The 22632-nt window shown below is 38.6% G+C and overlaps 1 long non-coding RNA gene across 15 annotated transcripts in view; it reads right to left on the reverse strand.

Annotated features, from left to right (window-relative positions):
• Nucleotides 1–3027: 3027 nt before the first annotated feature.
• LOC140623942 (uncharacterized) overlaps nucleotides 3028–22632 on the reverse strand; it is an 82741-nt gene continuing 63136 nt past the window's right edge. For 8 of the 15 annotated variants that reach the window (XR_012023474.1, XR_012023478.1, XR_012023469.1 and 5 more), the window contains 2 exons: nucleotides 21241–21353; nucleotides 8393–8647 (listed from right to left, as the gene is read on the reverse strand). This is a non-coding gene — a long non-coding RNA (uncharacterized lncRNA). Of the gene's footprint in view, nucleotides 3492–6179; nucleotides 6316–7695; nucleotides 7792–8392; nucleotides 8648–13875; nucleotides 14003–21240; nucleotides 21354–22632 lie in introns of those variants that run through there. The other 7 variants (XR_012023471.1, XR_012023480.1, XR_012023475.1 and 4 more) reach the window with 7 other exon arrangements.

Here is a 22632-nt window from a genome sequence, read left to right on the forward strand (position 1 = left end):
TTAGTAGCATATAAAAATAAAAATGACTTAAAATAGCTTAAAGGAAATGCTTTGGCTCATGTAACTGAAAAGTACAGAGACAAGGTTATTTTTTGGCTCAGCTTAATCCGGTGGCTCAACAATATCAAACAAGGAGCCTATTTTCTTACCATCTATTTTTCTGTTCTGCTTTCTGTGGTTTCTGCATCATTCCACCCAAGATGCTGCCAGCAGCTCCCACAGAGTGTTTCTTTGCCCCGTAATTCCCAGCAAAATGCTGAGACGCATTGTGATTGGAGCAGCATGGGTCACATGCACACTTTTAAGGCAATGCTGTGACCAGTGGAGGAATGCAACTATTGGCTTAGCCCAGTTCATACAAATCACCCCTAGAATCATAGTTGTAAACAGCTTCTTCAGAACTATGTGATTAAAAATGGAAAATTAGTCCTATTGAGAAGGGTGACTTTGGGAATAAATGCCAAGAATAGCAGTGTTCACTGTGTCTGAATTCAGAATTTAAAGATGAATGAAATTGGCACAGTTCTTGCCTTCAAATAATTTTCCAATTTATGTGCATGTTGGCCTTTTCATTATTCTCATTCATTTTTGAACCCAGCAAAAATATAATTTGAGATGAGGAATAGATATTTGATAAGTTCATAAATAAGAATACATGTATGTAATGTGTCTTCTTGTCTAGGATCTAGCATATGTATGCATTTACCTCCATATGACCTGGTTGCCTGAAGCCTATGCTGTGTGGAAGTCAGAAAGCAATGCACCATCATCAGGGAAATGCAAATCATAACCACACTGAAATATTACTTCACATTTCCTAGAATGGCTATTTTCAAAAAGATAAGAAAAACAAGTGCTGGCAAGGATGTGGAGAAAAAGGAATTTTTGTACACTGTTAGTGGGAATGTAAATTGGTGCAGTGACTATGGAAAACAGTATGGAGGGTTCCTCTAAAATTAAAAAAACAGAACTACCATATGATCCAGTAATTCCATTTCTGGGTACGGATTTTACCCAAAACAAAACAAAAAATGACTTCAAAAGATAATGTGCACACCATGTTCACTAAGCATTATTTACAATAGCCGAGATACACACACACACACACACACACACACACACACACATACACACACTGGACTGTTATTCTTTCATTTTAAAAAAAGACATTTTTGCCATTTGTGACAATGTAAATGCATCTCAAGTGCATTGTGCTATGTGAAATAAGTGAGACAGAGAAGCTCAAATACCACCTGATCTCACTTAAATGTGGAATCTAAAATCAAATCAAAACAAAACAAAACAGAACCAAGCTCAAAGATATAAAGAGCACATTGGTGGTCACTAGAGGGAGTAGGTGTGGTGAGAGAAATGGGTGAAGGAAGCCAAAGGTCCAAATTTACAGTTATAAAAGAAATAAGTCATGGTAATGTAATGTATATAGCAAAGTGACTGCAGATAATAATGCTGTATGGCATATTGAATAGGAGAGTAGATCTTGGTTGCAAACAGTGAAACTGGGGACATCAGACAGAGGAGTCCTGTGGAGAATCCCAGGACAGCATGGGTAGCTGTGTTATGTCCCCAGTGATGAATACAATGACATTGCCTCAGTGGCCTTGCAGCAAATGTGGAGCAACTTAGATTAATCTATTAGTTTTATTGTTATTTATGGAATGGACCTCAAAACCCACAACTGGTTGCCCAACCTAAAAAAAAATTTACCTCCTGCTACTCCATAAATAATCACTACCCATGTGAAACTAAACAGGAAATGAAAACACTTGGTTCATCCCTGGAGAGATGCCACAGACGTGCATTGTCAGAGCTGCCGTTACAACATGGATCACTGACTCATGGCCAGGTGCCCTGGTTGATTACCATGCCCTCGGGGACAGAAATAAGGTACAGTACCTGACTACGATCTGACTTTTCACACTTAACAAGCTGAATAGAATCTGTGTGGGAGGTAAACTATTGTCTCTGAACAACTTTCAGCATCCTATCTGATGTCTGCTTTAGTTCTGTATCGTGTTTTCAAAGCAGAACATTGTTTTTAGCCTGGATTTGGTGGGAATCTGTTCCCACTAAATCATGGGCCAATTTTTCCTCCTACAGGTATATTCTTTGATATATCAGTGAATATATTTGTCTTGTGCAAAACCCTATTTAGATTTGATAATTTCTTCTCCCCTCCTAGTTCCCTTTCAAATAATAACCTGGGTATTCTGTGTTGTCTATGTGCCAGATCCTGTCCTAAGATATTTGTGGGGACTGTCTTGTTTCATTCTTACTAAAGCTCTAGTGACCAAGTGCTATAACCCTAATTTTTCCAATGAGGGAACTAAGTTTGAGAGTTTACATGACTTGCCCAATGTCACTTCACTAAGAAATATTTACTTTGAGGTCTTTGTAACTTAAAATCTGCAAAATTGGGAGAATGGTGTACTTTCTAAAGGCTGCCAAGCACAGAATCACTGTTTCTTTAGTGTACTTCTAAGACATGGAGTTTACTGAGGTGAGTGGAACTATGTCGACTCATCCCCACCTGCTATTCTACGACCTATTGGGTGCCACCAATACCTCATATTGTCCTATTTAAACTGTGGGCCCAGACATCCAGTGGGTGAGTAGAGAGTCTCACACAGGAGAACAAGCCAGCTGTGTTGTTTGCTACATGCCCTCTTGGTGGCTACTCTGTTTAGAATTGGTCAGTATAATACTTGGCTGGTGACTCTGACCTAGAACTTTGAGTTCTAACTGCCCACCTGAGGAATTCCTGGCTCCTAGAAATAATTTAGGATGTCTAGAAAGTGTGAGGTCCACAATGTATAATGCCATGTGTTGGAGTAAACACCTCATACGTGGACTATTACAAACTATGAACTTTGCTCAAGTTCTCCTTCATTTCATATTCAGGGGTATTGAAGCCAGGCTTACTCCTGTCTTTGCCTTTTTATTGTCCAGCTTGTCTAATGTAATGTATCATTATAAATAAATAATGATAAATAATCATCAATAAGTCTATGCATTTCCAGGAGATTTTATACATCCAGCCAAAAACAATGAGGTAAATTATTGTGTGGCATCATAATAATGTAGCCACAATATGTGGTTGAGTGAAAAAAAGTTAATACAGAACAGTAGGTAAAGTCAATTCCCATTTCAAAAACTGTGTGTGTGTGTATGAATAGGAAATATTAGGAATAGGAAAAAATAACTGGAAATATTTATAATACTGACTGCTATGTGTCTCTATGTAGTTTTTCCAAAGTATTGTGTCCATATTACTTCCTTTTAAGCATCACATTTACAACCTGAAACAAAAACAGGTCTCTAAGTTTATAATTTATAACCACTAGTTCTCCAGATTCTGGAATGTTAGCTTTAAAAATCTGTAGTTTGTTGAAGTTGAGTTCTGCTTTTTTTTCTTTCTTTTGGTGTCATCACTGTTTTCAAACTTTCTGTAATTCTGAGAAATTCTTTCAATTCTGAAGAGAAAGAAAAAAAAAAAAAAGAATAAGCCAGGAGATCCTCTTGGTGTGGTGGAACTATTTTAACAGACAGATGTATAAAAAGATGAGCAAGGCATTTGGCTTCAGGCCACATGGCTGCTTGGGAGCTCCAAGGTACTTTCCTATTCTAGACCACTCAAGGGCAGAATTACAGTGGGCCTGGAGTGACTCAGCAATGGGGCAGGGTTGGAGTGGAGTGAAGGAGACAGTATGATGGGATTGAGGACAGGTTTGGGTCTAGGCTGTGTTCTGAATATAGAAGTGAATGTAGGCTTCAGTGCACAGATCACATACACGCAGGATCAAGTGATTTAGACTTCTTCAGATTGAATACCAGACCAACAACTATCAAAATTCCAAAAACACTTCACGTAAAGAGTTTCAGCACTGTATATGATAGCTTGATCTTTTTAGAAAAACTAGAAAATCACTGGAGTCTTTTGGAAATACTATATATGAAATAAATATAGTATAATTTGCTTTTGATTCATATTAGCACATGACTACTCAATTCAACAAATATTTCTTGAGTACCACATGCCAGGCTCTGTGCAAAGCAGTGAACAAAATAGACAAGGCACCTGTCCTCATAGGACTTATAGTTTGGATGCATGCTGATGTCTGTAGTATCACTTAAAATATTGTTAGCCCCAATTCAAATGTGCTGTAAGTGTAAAATGCATACTGGATTTCAAATACTGGGTATAAAAAAAGTTAAATATCTCAATTTTTTCCATCAATAACATGTTGCAATGATAGTAGTTTGAATATATCAAGGAAATATATTAGGGAAATAAATATATTAAAATTAACTTCACCTGTTTCTCTATACTACCTTAATATGGCTCCTAGAAAATTTTAAATTATATATTCAGCTTACGTTATATTTTCATTGGATAGTGCTAGAAAGGCTTCTCAAACCTCCCTTTGCTCATAATTATATAAAAAGCTTAAAAATACAGATTTCCAGGTCTACCTCCTTTCCCCTGGAGATTCTCTTAGCCTGGGCAGGGGCTCTGGTGCTGGCATTTCTTTTTAAAGCTCCCAAAACACAATGGGCCATTGTTCCAGGGCCTGTGAAGAGTCACAGTAAGGCTCTGCACTAGCCATCTGCAACATATCCTCCAATCACTTTCTGAGGGTCCTCTTAACTTTTAAGATATGTCCACAAATTGAGATACCTGTCTTCCGGAGGTGGAGCTCAATTCCGCTCCTTTTCTGTGTGAAGTCTTAATGACTGACTGCTAGCAAATCAACTGTGGCAGAAGTAACCTTATGTGGCTTCCAAACTAGGACACAAAAGGCACTCTTTCTCTCATCATCCCAGCAGAAGCCAGCTGCCATGTTGTGAAGGCACTCAAGCAGCCCCACAGAGAGGGACACAGAGTAAAGAACTCAGGCCTTCTGCCAAGAGCCAGTAGGAGCTTACTAGCTGTGTGAGCAAACCACCTCTATGGAGATCATCCCAGTCGAACTGGAGATGACTGCGGCCCTGACCAACATCTTGACCAAGCTCCTGAGAAACTCTGAGTCAGAGCTGCCCTGCTAAATGACTCCCAAATTTTTGCCCGATAGAGACTGTTTGAGATATTAACATTTCTCGTTTCCAGTTGCTAAGTTATAGGGTAATTTTAATGTAGTGTCAATGCAATGTGGCACTTGGTCTCCCTGTTCCTGACCATGGCCTCCCTGAGACCACCTGCCAATGGTGAGTTGCCTGAGCAGCTCAGAACTAATAATGAGAGTGCTGTAAAGCTCCCCCTGTCAAGGCAAGGGCCCAGTGACCACAGACAACCATGCTGTTACAATGATCTGAGCACTAGGCCGGCATCCAGAGAGAAGCCTAACTGCTGGCCTCAGAGATCACCCAGCCCAGCTCCCTGGGAGCTGCACCCTAGGCTGCAGCTCTGATGCCTTGCTGGTGGTTATATGGCACAGCACCCGGTAAAAATGCACCAGGACAATTTTACATGTCCTCTGACCTTTGCTACAGGCATGGAATCTGCCTCCATCCTCCTCCCCAACCTGATTTCACTCTCCTCAGCCTCCATCCTAAAACAAAGTTCACCTTCAAAAACAGGGCTGCTTAGAAACACGCACACACATCTGTACACATTTTGACTCCTGATTGCAGTCTCCTCCCCTTGACATTTCTCACTTCCGCCAATGTCCTCAGACCCACAGCTGCACTAGCCTATGATGATGATTTTATCCTCACTTTTGGTATTAGTATACATCATTTGCCTTTGCCTCCCCAAACACAGTCCCACCGTCTACCTCTCCTACATTTCCTGACACACAGTCCTCAGGAAGAAATCCTACAATGCACACTTCTACATGGGGGAAGCAGTGAGGAAAGCATTATGGCAGTCTTGGTCAATTATAAAAACAACTATTGTAGATTCCTGGTCTTGGCCAAGAAATTCTGCTCTAGTTGGTTTGGCAATAATAACAGAAGGGTAATAATGCTTAACTTTCTTTTTTGACACCATTATTTTAAGTTAAATTCTTTCAACTTGAAGTTCTTTAAGATTTATAAGGTAAGAAGTTAGTTTCAACTCACTGGATCCCCCAAGTTGTTCTAAAATGAACACCTAAGTGTCAACATCAATCAAATGCTTCATGCTTTTTTTTTTCCAGTGCAAAAATGGAAACAAAGATTACCTTATTCCTAAAGGGTTTTTTCCCTCCATACTTTTGCCTGGCTTGAAATCAGACTCGTGTTCTGAGCAAAAAGGAGCAATTAAGTACAGACTTCTATTTTAACAGGATGTATTTAAGTCAGCCAGGAGCATTCTCCCTGCATTAAGTCAAAAGGTCTTAATCAGAAAATCAGAAAAACTGATTTATAGTCTTGACACACGTGTCACTTATTGTTATGAGGGGCTATCCATGTAAGTGTATGATATTTCAGCTTTGCATAAATAACTTCTCCATTGTTTCTGACTATGAGTACTTAGGTTCGAATGCAAGGGCATCTGACCCCAAGCTGCTTGTGTCAGAGTCTTCCACTTTGCAGTCAAAGGTGAATTCACATTTCTTTCCCCAACACACACACTTTTTTAGTGCTCTACCCTGCACCTCTCCAGGACTCTCTTCCAACCCCAAAGAGATAATGCATGTATTTCAAAAGATTCCTTGTTAGTGAGATGATAACTGAAGGCCCACCTACTCTCATTTTGGGCTACTAGGCTTCACTTTTAATGACAAAGGAGAAGTCCGCTAATGATGTTTACCCATCTCAGCCTGTGTTTGACTAATGTTTGAAAGGGGTTTTGTTATCATAAGACATTCCTGAACAATCACTCTCTTGGAACATCAAGCACACAGAAGGAGAGGTGAGGGTCAGGATGGGGGAGGAGGATCTGAAAGAAAGGCTTCTGGTTCAATCCTCCCCGCTTGTTCAGCACCATCTAGTGGGGGATTCCAATGTGACTCCAGGAATGAGAAAGCTCAGTGTTGTCCTATGCATAGGCGAGGAAGAGGATCTCATATCCATCCTCTCAGATGACATGCAGTCACCCACCGTTTGTCTTCTGTGGATTACACACATTTTGAATTATACACAGTACATATTCAATCTTACTGTTTAATCTTACATTGTCTCCCAACTTGAGATATTTGACTCCTTAACCTGATATGTGGGCAGGGAAGGCAAATAATATTAATACAATCAAAGCAAGCAGTGCCTGGGAAAAGATCGCAGAGCATTCCAAAGATAGATAAAATAGAATGCTGCTCTAATGTGGCTTCTTATTATAGTTGCATTATCTTTAAAATTATATTGTTATAAAATAAACGGATATGTCTGTATAAGTAAATTGTCTAGATAATTGAAATTTGAACCACCATAATGTTTAGTATTATTGCTTTCAGAGGACTACTGAAGAAAACTTCATGTGTACCTCATTTACTAGATAGAATTCTCAGGTGATATGTGGGACTATCTGTTCCCACATGAAATGGCCCCCATTACTGTTAAATTATTGTGCCCTCTTTCCATAGCTTTTCTTCCTTCTCTCTTCCATCCACTGTAAATCTACCTTCTTGTAGCACCCTGATGCCCTCCATTTCTTAATTGTTTACTTCTTTTAAACTTAATGGTAGGCAAACATATAACTAAATTATGTAGAAACAGGTCTATATTAAGAAAGAAACCCTCTTTCTGAGTAAAACATACCTGTTTTAATTAATAGTTTATGACAATATTTTTGATTTTCCTTTCCCACTTCATCCTGAGAGGTCTTCCAGAAAACGGTTGTGGCTGAATAAGTCACTGTCAAATAAGTTAAGTGTGGTAGATTTTTTATATACTGTTGATTAAAGGACATTCACCAATGTGTTCACATGAAAAAATATAGAAAAGGTCCAATTCAATTGGTACAACAATCTAAGGAAATACATATTGGATACTCCCAACAGTCCTGTCATGCAAATTCCTTTCGTGACTAATATTTTGTTTCCTTTTTGAAATCAAGCAGGTGTAAATGAGAGCTAACTGGATGTTCTTTACTTTCTACTCAGTCTCAGATTCCCTTGATAGGACAGTGTGGCAGGTGATCCGAGCTAACAAGATAGTTACTTATCCATGATAATCTAATCCAGTTCTAGGATGACAAATGGCCCCCCAGAAGGTGATAATAGTTGTATGGCATCTCTACTTATAGGTTAGAACCTTGGTTAAGGCATGATATCAGGAGACTAAGATCATGAATGGGATTCCCCTCCCTGGGACAGATCCCCTTCTGTGGGGTCTGATGTTTCCATCACTTGGAGAGTTCTTTTTAAGAAACCGAACACAACATTACAATTAGGTAAGAAAGTAAATATTTAAGAATAATTTCAAAGAGGTCATAAATACCATACACGTCACAAAATCCAGATTAATAGTGTTTTTTATTAGCTACTTGACACTTCTACAATATTTTTTCTACTCTTTTATAGCTGCATACTCTTTGATTGCCTCCTTGAATAACAATTTTGTTGTATGATTTTCTTAACAACAATGAAATATAGTCATTCTTCCTGCAGGATTGGAGCTTTTGGCTTCGTAAAAAATTAGATCAATGAGAATAAAGATGTCTTCAATGAATGGAAATGTGGAATCTCTACCTGTGGATGAGCTTTTCCATCTGAAGGAATAAACCAAGAGAACATCAGTTAATGTGGAAAGATCCAGCTGGGCTTATTTTGGAAACGGCTTTGGTATCTTCAGTGAAAGGAGGCAGCATAGCCCAGTGTTTAGGAGCTTGGTTTACTTACAACCATGTGACTTTGGCAAGTAACAATGTCTCTGCACCGAGATTTACTAATACCCAACTCATAAAATTGCTCAGAGGATTAACAGAGAAAGGTTATGTAATATATTTAGTACAGTGCTTGTTTTGTTGTTGGTTAGCTTTGCTTCTGAATTGTTTTTGCCTTAAACAAAAGGCAAAATTTTATTTTTAAGTAAAAATAAATATAAAAAGTGCCCCAAGTGATGCTGATCCACAGCCAACATTGAAAACTACCAGACCACACTTGTACCAAAAATTCAGTTATTTTGATGAGAGATGCCTTGGAGGTGAGGTGAGAAAGAAAAAGTGAAATAATTCCTTGTATAGTGAAGAAAGAATGCGTTCATTTAAAACCAGCTTTGCTGTCACAAAAATGATGGTTTGAAAGACTTGTTTAGTCATGTTTCCAAATCTTAAAAAAAAATGTTTTTTAAAAAAGTTCTTTAGATCAGCAATCTTGAAATCATGTCAAATGTATCCGGAATTTGCCAAATTTCTAGTGCTCCAAAGTTAAAGTTTTTCACTATGAAATGTATCCTAAGGGGCCTTGAATGTGATGCAGCATCCAGTGCTTTGTTTTCTCTGTAGGATAGGCTTGGGTTTCAGACATATTTATGTTTGGGTCTGAGTTTTGCCATTCACTCTACATGTGACTTTGGGAAAATTATTAACCTCTCTAAAGTAGTTCACTTTTTTAAAAATTATTTATTTGAGAGAAAGAGAGAGAGTAAACGCATAGGGACGTGTGGAACAGAGGGAGTGAATCTTCAAACACATTCCCACTGAGCCTGGAGCCTGAATGCTGGGCTCAGTCTCACAACCCATGAGATCATGAACTGAGCCAAAACCAAGAGTTGGATGCTTAATCAACTGAACCATCCAGGCACCCCAAGGTTGTTTACTTTTTGATAAAATAAGAACATTAATTGGGTCTACCACCTATCTTTGCTACTAGCCCTGAATGAGATGGATGTCATGCTTTTAGCACAGTTCTGACACATTCTTAGCACTTAATATAAGTTAGCTATTATTATTTTTATTATTCTTATTTGTTTGAGAGTGTAAAGTTTTTATTTTGGTTTGTATGGAAACACAGAAGATCTCAAATAGCCAAAGCAACCTTGAAAATGAAAAATAAAGCTAGAGGTATCACAATCCTAGATTTCAAGTTATATTACAAAGCTGGAGTAATCAAAACAATATGGTGCAGGCACAAAAATGGACACATAGGTCAATGAAACATAATAGAGAGCCCAGAAATAATTGTAATATAATAATTGTATAGTGAATTACTTTTCTACAAAGGAAACAAGAATACACAATGGAAAAACATCTCTTTGATAAACGGCATTGGGAAAACTGGACAGCTACATGCAAAAGAATGAAATTGGACACACACACACACACACACACACACGAACACCTCAAAATGGATTAGGGACCTAAATGTGAGACCTAAAACCATAAAAATCCTAGAAGAGAGCACAGGCAGTAATTTCTCTGATATCAGTCAAAACAACATCTTTCTAGGTATGTCTCCTCAAGAAAGGGTAGCAGAAACAAAAATAAGCTATTGGGATTACATCAAAATAAGAAGCTTCTGCACAGCAAAGTAAACAACCAACAAAACTAAAAGACAACATATTGAATGGAAGAAGATATTTGAAAATGAAATATCTGATGAATAGTTAATATCCAAAATATATAACCAACTGAAACCATGCCAAAAAATCCCCCCCAAATAATCAAATTTAAAAATGGACAGAAGAAGAGTGCCTGGGTGGTTTAGTTGGTTAAGTGTTCAACTCCTGATTTTGGCTCAGGTCATGATCTCAAATTCATGGGAGCCCAGCGTGGCTCTGTGCTCAGCAAGGAGTCTGCTGGAGATTCCCTCTCTATCCCTCCTCTTCTGCTCCCTCCCTCTAACTCACATGCACATGCTGTCTCTCTTTCTGTCTCAAATAAATAAATAAATCTTTTAAAGAAAAAGCACAGAAGAATGAACAGACATTTCTCCAAAGAAGATATGCAGGTGGCTAATAGACACGTGAAACAATGTTCAAGTTCATTCATCATCAGGAAATGCAAGTTAAAAGCATAATGAAATATTATCTCATACCTGTCAGAATGGCTAAGATGAAAAACACAAGAAACAACAAGTATTGGTGAGGATGTAAAGAAAAAGGAACCCTTGTACACTGTTGGTGGGAATGCAGACTGGTACAGCCACTGTGGAAGACAGTGTGATGGTTCCTCAAAAAATTAAAAATAAAACTACCCTATGATCTGTTAATTGCACTGCTGGTATTTACCCAAAGAATACAAAAACACTAGTTCAAAGGGATATATGCACCCCTATATTTATTGCAGCATTATTTACAATAGCCAAATCATGGAAGCAGCCCAAGAGAATGGATAAAGGAGATGTGGTGTATACATACAATAGAATATTACTCAGCCATAAAAAAGAAGGAAATATTGCCATTCGCAACAACATGGATGGATCTAGAGAGTATAATGTTAAGTGAAATAAGCCAGTCAGAGAAAAACAACTACCAAATGATTTCACTCATATGTGAAGTTTAACAAACAAACAAAATAATAAGGAAAGGGAAAAGAAGGGACAAACCTAAAAACAGACCCTTAACCATAGAGAACAAACAGATGGTTATCAGACAGGAGAGGGGCGGGGGTTGGGTGAAATAGGTGAAGGGGATTAAAAGTACACTTATCTTGGTGAGCACTGAGTACTACGGAAGTGTTGAATCATTATATTGTACACCTAAAACTAATATAACACTATATGTTATGTTAACTACACTGGAATTAAAATTAAATCAAAATTTTAAAGTTTTTATTTTTTGTTTTTTGTCCATGATAGTTTTATTTCCTCTAAGAGCTATACTGAGTTTATATATATATCTTTTTGGGCCATCTCATTTATAATTCAAACCCTGAGGAACTGACAGAGATAAATACCCAGTGTGTTTAACAAAATGTGAAGTGTATGGGCAGGCATGTGTGTATGCGTGTTTGTGTGTGTGTGTAAGTGTAAGTGTTCTGATTCTTGCATTCAGCCTATCTTTAAAATGAATTTTACTTATATATATAAGCGGCCAGAAAAATAACAAAAATGGCCTAGAAGTAAAAATTAACTTTTGGAGCATTTCTCAAAACAGTCTACTTTGGAAGTGTCCATGTATTTCTAGAACATATCCAAGATGCACCTTATTAACGAGTACAAGCCACTTAGCTTCCTGGTGACTTGAGGTCCTCATATATGAAATAGGGATAAGATACTTGGTATGATTTACAGAATGTCCTTCCTTCAATATGTTTAATGGGAGTAGCAGTGGCTAAAAGAGCCATGATTCCAGCCCAGCCTTCATGGATCTTACGGTCTAATAAGAGTAGCAGACACTGAGTGGTGTAATGAGTGTTATAAAGGAAGAGTACAGGGGTAGTGGGAGTGTACAACATACTCATGGAGCCTAGTCTGAGGAAGTGGCATTTGGATTTGTAGGGGTAAAAAGTTATTATGAAAAGAGGACTGGAAAACAGGCTAAGAATTGGTTACATGGAATAATTCATCCAATCATTCACATATTTATTTAACAAATAACCAACAAGATGGATAAATCCTCTACTTTCTCACATATATATGTATATATCACCAGCTGCAATGCCTAGTACACAATAGGAAGTCAAACTAAAAGCTCTTCCATAAGCCTCATGTATCCATACCCATTACCTCTGCTCTCACTAATTTTTATCCAGGCTATTCCAGTAGCTATCCCTAGCTAGCTGCTGCATAGTTATCAAAGTTATTATCCTCAAACAACTTTTAATGCTTTAGAGGACCATCTCTGGTTTTACAGCCTTTATTATTCTTAAAAAATATTCATTTATTTATTTTAGAGAGAAAGAGAGAGCACAAGGGGAGGGGTAAAGAATCTTAAGCAAGCTCCCCGCTGAGTGCAGAGCCTGACATGGGGCTCCATCCCAGGAGCCTGAGATCACAACCTGAGTTGAAACCAAGAGTCAGATGCTTAACCAACTGAACCACCCAGGAGCCCCTGGCTTAGGAGCATTTAAATGGAGGAAATTTCATCCAACTGTTCTACAGAATTCTCAAAATGAGGTCTGTTTCCTTGAGGGTCGGTTACTGTTGGCCTCACTACACCCTGTATTTGAAACACCCACCATGAGAAAAATAGAAGTTTTCTGAGCTATAGGCTTGAGTTGGTCTTAATAGTAGTAAACTGCAATCTGTGTTTGCTCTCTCACGGCTTAAAATACATCTCCAGCTTGAAATTTCTGGACTGAAGATCTGCTAATCGCTTATGGGGCCAGTAGGTTTCCAGATGGGGTGCTAGACAGTTGCAACAGATAACCTGGGGGTTGGCTGAGTCAGGGAAGACACACAATGAAGAAATAGGAGCAGGCTGGACAGGAGCTGAAATTCGCTAAAGCAAGGAGTGCTAGATTCCCCCTCCAATCCCTATGCCAGATTCAGCCTATCTCAGAAAGTCTTAGAGCCTAGAGACCGTTATTTAATGTGCAAAATTTTTTACTTCCAGCATTCAGTGGTAGTTTTGATGCAGAGAACATGGATTATTTAAACAAGTTGCTTAAAAGTAGATGTCAGTAGATTTACCAGAGAGGAATTGCCTTTTACATGATTTTGTTTTTCATTTGGCTTTCCACAAATTGCTGTTATGAGAAAAATTTCCTATGAAACTGCAGGTGTGTGTTCTGCATTTAAAAGAGAGCTCTAGCATAATCTTTGAAAATTGTATTCACTTAAATATCTAATTTTAAGAATATAGACATTTTCCTTTTTTCTGTATTATTCCTATAGTTGAAAAGTTAGATTTTGTGGGGCAAGGAAAAGTGAACCTGAAAAAAAGTTTCTTCAAATCTCCAAGTCCCTCATAGAACTTGACCTGTGATCGATCGTCTAGCAAATATAACACTTAGAAATGGAGCAGTTTTTCTTTTCTTCTATCTCTGTTAGGATTCTCTTGATTACAGAAAATACAAATCAAACTGGTTCGAACAAATAAAGATTATTTGCTCACATGACTGAAGGGTCCAAACTGAGCCAGCATTCATATTTCTTTCCTCTGTTTCTTACTCCATTCTTAGGCCAAATGATCAGGAGAAGGCTTCCAATAGCTTCTGAGCCTGCATTTTTTTTTCCAGCTTCTAATTAAAAACAAAGAGCAAATGTCTTCTTCCCAGCATTCTGAGCATACTTCCTGTACTTTGCTCTGATTGAACCCCCATGAGTCACATGACTGGTTAAATTAAGCTCTGTAGTCAGGCAAGTGCAATGCAGTGATTGGCTTGGGGTAGAGTCATATGTTCCACTAGTGGGATGGGATGCAAAGCACTATGGGGACCAGGTGAGCAGAAAGTGGGGGAGGAGTGGATGCACACAGTAAAGCCATAGTTGTTGGTAGGAGGGGAAATGGATGCTGGGGAGACAAGTAATAATCACTTTAGCTTAAATCCCGCTACTCAACAAGTTCCACCTATCCTCCAGTTCATGCACCATTCTGAAACCAGAGATATCTTAGGGTTAGGGTGGATAGAGGGAGGGCCTACTTCTATTCCTTTCCTTCTTCTAAAAACAATTTTTAGCTTCCCATTACCTATAAAGAGCTTCTCGATCTGAGATACATCCCTCCGAAGATTGTGGCTAGAGACTAAAACAGGATAAACTGATATCTTACGATCTTACTTGAAGATTTAGAAAAAAATACTAAACGTATATTATCAGATAAATGTTTTATGGAGTAGAGTTGAAAAAGTCACATGAATTCAGATAAAACACGAGACGTCAAGTAAATTTTATGCTTTCAGTTGTGTGTTCAGGGCTACGTCCCATGGATTCCTAGCTTGGTTAGGTTATTTGCAATTACACACCATCTCTGTAGCCTCATCTCCTAGTCTTTTTTCACACATATCTCCTGCCCCACTGAACTTTCCGGTATTCTCCAGATGTTTCTTTATATGGCTTTGCATGTTTACTCATATTATGCTCTTTGTCAAGGATGCTCTTTCCTGATCTATTCTACACCAGGAAAACTTTTATTCATTCTTCAGTACCCAATTCAAATATTATTTCCACACCAAATCACATTATAATTAAATATTTCCTTTGTGAATTTTTTTTCTGACACTTTGGCGATGAGTCCTCTCTCAATTTTTGATTCCTAGAATATTTTATCTATGCCACGGTTATAGTACATTATATTGAAGATAGGTTTTGGGTTGATGTTTTAATTGATGTCTGTCTCTTCCCATCAGATTCTGGTCTCTGTCATAACCCCAGCATCTAACACACAGCTAGCAATATATATTGATTGACTAACCTGAAAACTGATATTGTGCTTCATTTTTATTTGTACTTTTGCAACGTCTAACATAAGACCAAAGGAAGTATTCAAACATGTACTGAATGAATTAATACCAAATGTAATACCCCATTTTTTAAATTATAGGTAGGCTCCATGTCCAACATGGGGCTCAAACCCATGACCCAATCAAGAGTTGAGTACTCTACTGACTGAGCCAGCCAGCTTCCCCAAGACTCCAATATTTAATACCAGGTCCTGGAGACATTTTAAGCTTTTTCCTAAAATTAAGGGAATGGGTAAAGGTATAGATCAGAGAGAAATGAGTAGTAATTACAATGGGTCAAGATTTTGGGCAATATCAGGAGCCAAGGGCAACTACTTATGGGGCCCTTCTCTCAGAGCAACCCAAGTAATAGAGTAAATTTCTAATGGAGAGAGGACCAAGCTCTCCAAGGGCAGTGGCTCAGAGATAACACAGATGCCTTGGGTTTCAAGTAATAGAAAACCTCAACCTATTAATTTAGGCAGAAAAGAATGTTTAAGTAAAATGGTAAGTAGACTGCAAATATCTGGTGTCTAGATTACGTCCATCTTTCCTTTCTTCCAATCGCAGCATATCTGCTTTGTCCTTGGTTACCTTTCTTCCTGGTTATAAGATGACTTCCAGAATTCCAGAGTTTTCTGTCACGCAGGCATGACAATGTCCAATGGAAAAGGGGGGACTGTCTCTCTTTCATCACTCTTTTAATAAGAGATTTCCCAGATTTCCTCTCACATCTCACTGGATAGAACTGAAGCATACACTCACACCCAGAGAAATAGACCACCAGGATTGGCTAAGCCCAATCAGTTCAGAATTGGGAATGGGTGCCAACAAAAGATATGTGAACATCTGAATAAAAGTTGGATTTGGGTTGCTAAGAAAAAAAAGAGAATTTACTGTAGGGCAGGTGTTTAACAGGGTCTACTATAGACTCCTTTGTCATTTGGTGGTGGGAGAATAATTTTTAGAGCAATGAAATTGTTGCAGCCCAAAGGTAAGTAAGATCTCACTGTAAGGATTTCCAGTTCAGAAAGACATTTAGCCACATTTCAGAAAATCATGTCTTGATGCTCTGTGATGAAAGTAAGATACAAAGGTTTATATATTTTATCATTTTAGCTCTATAGATTTTTTAATTTGCCTAAAGAAAAGATAAAAAAGAAATAGTTCAAAATGATGGTTGTGTGAGATGGCTTGAGTTAGGGAAATTTTTTTTCAAAAGTTTTATAATGTGATTGTATTATTTCAGACTTTGTTCTATATATGTATGCTCTGAAAATCTTCTGAAGCCCTATAATAATAGCCTTGGCTAGTGATTTATGATGAATGTCTGACTAATTCTGTGACAATCATCTTTAAATATAACTTTTGTTGGTTGTGGATTTTATTTGAAGCAAAGAAAATGTTTTCCTTCTTCTTTCTTTTTTTTTCTGATTACATTTTATCTTCCTCTCTGCTTGATTTGAGTCATGCATTTCCTTCTTCTAAGTTCCCTCACCAAATCTAGATGTCCATCATGTCCATATCCATGATATGATTCACTAATGCATTCCTCGTCACTGTCATTTGTACAAATTTTTCATCATACCCTTCTATAACATCTAGAATCATGTGAGAGCTCTAGGGGAGAAAATGCCTCCTCAGATGTGACCAGAAGAAATAATCTGTCTATATAGAAAGGATGCTCTCACTGCAAGAAGAGATTTCTTTATCTCTTGGGCTCATTTTACCATCTCAGGAATATGTGTCTTTACTGAAACAGAAGGGATTATTTAAATTTCTTTACATGTGGTAAGTCATATAGGAGAGTGGGGGATGGTTATCAGGTTGATTTTCCATCACATTTTTAGCAGGGGGAACTTGGTTTCTTTCCTCCCACATCAGGGAGAAAGCTTGTGGGTCTGCCATCATTTCATGTGGCGGTAAGGAGCCATGACGGTCAAAGTTGAGAGCAACTGTTCATGCTGGATGCTCCTTCACTTGGTCTCCGGGACACCACTCTCTCTTGGATCTCTTCCTGCTTAACTGGCCACTCCTACAAAGCACCCTTTGCTGATAGTCCTTCATGTTCCAAACTTCAAAATATCGAAGTGCTGGAGATTTCAGTCTTGGGACTCTTCGGTACTGTTATCTACATAACGTTCCCTCTCAGATCTTGTTCTCTGCTCTGGCTTTAAATACCACCTGTAAGTAGATGTTCCCAAATTTCTGTCTCCAGTGTGAACCACTTTCTAAACTCCAGACATCTCCTCTTTAATGTCTAATAAACTTCTAAAATTTAACATGTCCAAAACCAAACTCTTTATTTTCCTTCCGGACTGTACTTTCCCCACAATTTTCTCTATCTCAACAGACAACACATTTACTCCTCCAATTGTTCTAGGAAAAGCCTTGGAATCATCTTGGATCTCCACTCTCAAATTCTTTTGCCTTTACCTTTAATACCTATTCATAATCTGACCACTTCCTACCACTGCCACCATCACCTTAGGGCAAGCTACATCATTTTTTCCTAGACTAGCAGAATAATCCTCTTACTGGTCTCTCAGATTTTTGTCCTTAACTCCTATAGCATATTTTCCACAAAATAAACTGTTCCTTCTAAGTGTAAGTCAGGTCATGCCACTTCTCTGTTTGTAATCCTTAATCCGTAATGTCCCATCTCACCTGTGAAAATAAACTCCAACATCCTCACCATTGCACCATGTCTAGAAGGTCCTGTGTGATTTGCCACTCACCCCCGCCCCCATTCTCGCTTATGAGGCTATCTCCTCCTCCTTTACCTTGCTTCAGTTGAGGTTGATTTATCTGATAGGTAGGTAAGCACAGTGCCTTAAGCCCACAATACTTTCCAGGAGTCCCACCCCCCCCCAGCAAAATTTAATTTCTTTTAAAAACAGAAGACAAAAATGTCTAGGTTAAAGACAATATTTTAACATGTAATATTAATAGATTTGTTTTCATACCAACACAATCATAAAATAAAATTTTTAGTAATTTTCTTATGAAAGAAGGGGTCATCAAAGGCAAAAATGCCTAGGGCTCATTAAAATCCTAACGTATTTGAGGAGCCTGGGTGGCTCAGTCAGTTTAGGCTCTGATTCCAGGTTTACATTCCTGTGGTCCTGATCTCAGGGTTGTGAGATTGAGCCCCACACTGGCTCTGTGCTCAGCATGGAGTCTGCTTAAGACTCTCCCTCTCCCTCTGTGCCCCCTCTCTAAAATAAATAAATAAGTCTTAAAAAATATAAAAGAATAAAACCCTAATGATTTTGGCTGAAACTGGATTGGGTGAGGGAAGTCTTGCTGTTTTATAAAGTGGGAAAGCTGCAATCATTCTCTCCTTTTTGGTTTTGCATTCCCCATTGGATCCCATTTGTCATTGTCCAGTGACTGTGTTCCTTCCTTGTGCTCAATCCTTTCCCAAATGAGTGCAGAACCCACTTCACACAAATAATGAGGACCTGCTGTCAAATAAATGGAATCCCACTTTTAGGTCTTAAGAAATGGCCACCCACACCTTCCCTAAGGAGCTCCACTTGCCTCCAGGGTGCAGTGAGAAAACAAAGGGAAATTACCCTAAAGGAACCAAAAAAGGAAGACCATGAGACTTGGAGTTCCTCTGAACTGATGCCTAATTAGCTGGTAAAAAAAAAAAAAAAAAAGTCCTTACTATGGCATATGCCCATAGAGAAAACAAACCTTATATTTTCAACCTCAGCATTTATATTTTTTTGGTCTTTCTTTTTCTATAGATTTTCTATCCTTTTGTATCTCAATGAAGGTAAAAGTTCACCTTTAATTTTCTCCTCCAATAATTACAGCTTTTAAATATGGTTAAGTTATAGGGCATTGCTATTACAATCTGGAAATTACCTATAAATCTAGCCAGACCAGTACCTTTACAAGAGATCAGAGAAATGGCTAAAACACCCTCTCTGGCATTAACTAAGAAGAAAAATTTTGGTAAGGAGTTCTAAGAACACTCATAAAATGATTTTGTAAAATCAGTTTCATTTGTAATATGAATACATGAAAATTTACCCATGGTGCATAGTCTCAAACCAATTTTAATTTAACCTTTTACCTCCACTTTTATTTCCTGTAAAAATAGGCTCTTTGTAGAGTGATTTTTACCACTTGTTTTTCCATCTTCTGTAATGTTTAGGAACAAGTCACAGAAAGATAGCGAATATCTAGCACTGAAAGCCATTAAAAACAGAATAGCAACTTCTGAAGTATGTTTTTATCTGGATGTACACGCATGAAATAGTTGGACTCTCAGAATTCTTTTTATGTTCTTAATTCAATGAAACAATTCATAAAGGAACACACTTATATTTCATAGCTCATTTACATGTCTGCCTTTCCTGGTGTTCCCTTTCTGACCAAGTTTCCTCCCAACTAATAATACCACTCTAAACTGGTGAGGCTCAGACAAGCGGTTACTCAACCCTGCCTCCACAATGGAGTCATCTGAAGAGTTTTAGAAAAGATCTGACCTGGCACTGTCTTTGAGACTCTGATTCAATGTATTTTGAGTCTATACGCACGGCTTGGTTATTCAGTTACCATGTCATCAGAGCAGACCACAAAGGAAGGGAAAAGCCATATTTCCTTCTGCCCGGCTGCCTTGACACCTAACAAATTATTTCTTTACCCCCCAAAAGAATAATGGGACCAAAGAAATGTTTACAGTTAGTAAATAAAACAGGTTGACTCTCAAGAAGTGGTTGACCCTTGAAACAGCATGGCAACGCACAGAAAGACAGTTGGGCAGGTCTGCATGCCCTTCATATAAATGCCAACACCTACTCTGGATTACAAAGTAAATATTTTCAATATTGTCTCATTCTGGACTGTTTAAACATGCACTATATCAGCTTGTCTGCATATTCCTAATGTCATAGCATGAAAGTTTCCAGCAGTCTGTTCTGTTTCTTCTCTAGACATTAATTCATCATGACATGTATTCCACCTCTAAAAAATGACACCAATCAAAGGTTGCAAAATGGAAGACTGACCAGCACAGTATTTGTAAGGGTTCAGACCCAGATCATTGTTAAAATAATGAGTGGTTTTCCATGCAGATAGGAGCCAAGACTGATCCCACGTCTCCGCCTCTTCCTGGTCTCCAACAATATAGGTTTACTACACCCTGCCACCACTTTCCAGGAATGCTCAGCTTGTGACACGTGTAACTATTGATTTTATTTCTCAGAAAGACGTGGATGGGGTGAAGGAATGAGGCTGGGGCTCCTTTTTACCTCCACCATATTCATCCTCCAACCCTTCTCACAGGAGGGATGAAAGCAGCCCTCCAGGAAACTGTTTGGCCTCCCATGCCCTTCCCACGCTGCAGATGAGAATCCAGTGGGTCAGCATCACTGAACCCCATTCATACCCCTGTGGGCCAAACCTTCTGTTCCTGGGTTTCCATAGAGTACTGTAGCAGAAAGTCTTTCTCACCTGAGTGAGGACACTCTTAAGGACAGTTTATGTGGGGGCGGAAAGGAGACAGGGAAAATGGAGAAAAAAAAAAAAAAACTTCTGTAAAATTTTTCTTAAGAATCTGGATTTTAAAAAATTATACCACAGCATTTTTCTCCTTCTGGCACTCTCTTCTCCCAATTGGTTTAAAATAAGCAACAACACCCTCCTTTGTAGTCTCTCTCCTGTGTGCGTAGCCCTTGGTTTTCAAGAGGAAGTTTTAACCCTCCATGAGGTGAATGCCAGGAATCATTTTAGGATGATTTACCAGAAGTCAGTCAGGAAGCTGACATGTGATGCCTGTTTGTAAAGGAAGAAGGACAGAGCCAGGGCATTTTATGTTACTCTGAGAACCCACACTGACCTTTGATACAGAAACAGGTAATACTTATTATTCCAATATCACACTTTCAAATGAGAAATGTAACCTCACATCTGACCACTCCCATACCTTTCATGGCACAATAAGGAGTCTACAACCATTTCATACAGAACCATTAACTCTTCAAAATGCTAAAGAAGCTGTCCCAGTCCCTACTTTTACTCACAAGCACAGACAAGCTCAGTGGTTTTCTTATGGTCATCCAGCGACACAGGCTGAGAACCAAGTATCTTCTTTCGTCATTTCAGTGCTAATTCGTTCCCCAAACCACTCCTTTTTCTGGGAAATAGACATTTTAAATTGTAAGCTACTAGAAGACAGAGACTGTGTGTTTTAACCTGAATGGTAAAATGCCCAACCTTATAAAGAAATGGAAAATACCTACCTGGAAGACAAGAGCTCTGAAATTTTGGCTTGACTGTGCCACTGGCAAGTCATTCAGTAAAATGAGAGCATTAGATTATATGAAATCTGAAGCCTCTTTAGCTCTACAGTTGTGCGCTGAAGAAATACTCAGCAATGAACATGAACTGCCAAATACCAAAGGCACAAGCCTTTCCATCTCGGCTGCTTCCCTGCTCTTCCCTGCCCTGCCCAAGCACACCCTGCTCTGCTTTGATGGACCACCCCTTCCACTCAGCCCCCAAACTCTAACTAGCCCTCTTTCAATGCTTCTCTTTAAGGCTATGTGACTTGATCCCTATGGTGTGTTTTGGTTGTTTTTTCACTCTTGGTAATTGTCATTTTCTACATTTACATTCCGAAAACTCAGCAACGGTATACAGATCTAGAGGAAGGGTTGTTCATCTTGAGAGACATGAGAAAATAGTGTTGTATTTCTCCATCCATGTTTTTAGAGCCCTTGACAGAGCAGCATGCTTGTTATTTAAAAGGTTATGATATTCAGAAAGAAAAAATATCGTCAGGGTACAGTAAACTGCACTGGTTTTTGCTCCAAAGGCAGGAAATAGCTTGGCCAACCTGAAAATAAAATATGCTTCTATTAACCAGCTAAGCTTGTTAGACTCCCAGTCTGGTGGCAAGAACAGCGTTGCATACATAATGCGGACACGCCAATGCCTGTTCTTTTTCCAGAAATTTAAAAAATCTTTTTTTCCTATTTTTTTTAATTCCGCAAAAAGATTCCAAAATACAAAACAGATTTTGCTCCAATGGTTCAACCATTTCTGTTCCTCGGATTTATTATTGTTTTTTTCTTTTTTCTTTTCCCTAGCAGATATTACCCACTACGACAATCAGGGCAAGGGAAAGCTCTCAGCCCATCAACTTTCTAATGCCTCAGGAACCCACTTTTTCCAGAGAAGATTCTAAATGGGTCACTTCTCTCTTGTGGCCTCACTACAAATGCCATATCCACACTTGTTCCTTATCCTATTTTCGGAATTGAATGGCCAACTCAATTCCATGAGGCCTTGACTATATCCAGTTAAGGTCATGGTTCGTACTTGAAAGCAGTGGTCTTTTTCTCCCCCCAAAGGCTAGCTTTTAGCCCTACCTCCACCCTTCCTCCCTTTTCCTTTGCTCTCTCCTTCTTCAA

This window comes from Canis lupus, chromosome 33 (assembly GCF_048164855.1).
Source record: "Canis lupus baileyi chromosome 33, mCanLup2.hap1, whole genome shotgun sequence".
Taxonomy (NCBI): Eukaryota; Metazoa; Chordata; class Mammalia; order Carnivora; family Canidae; genus Canis; species Canis lupus.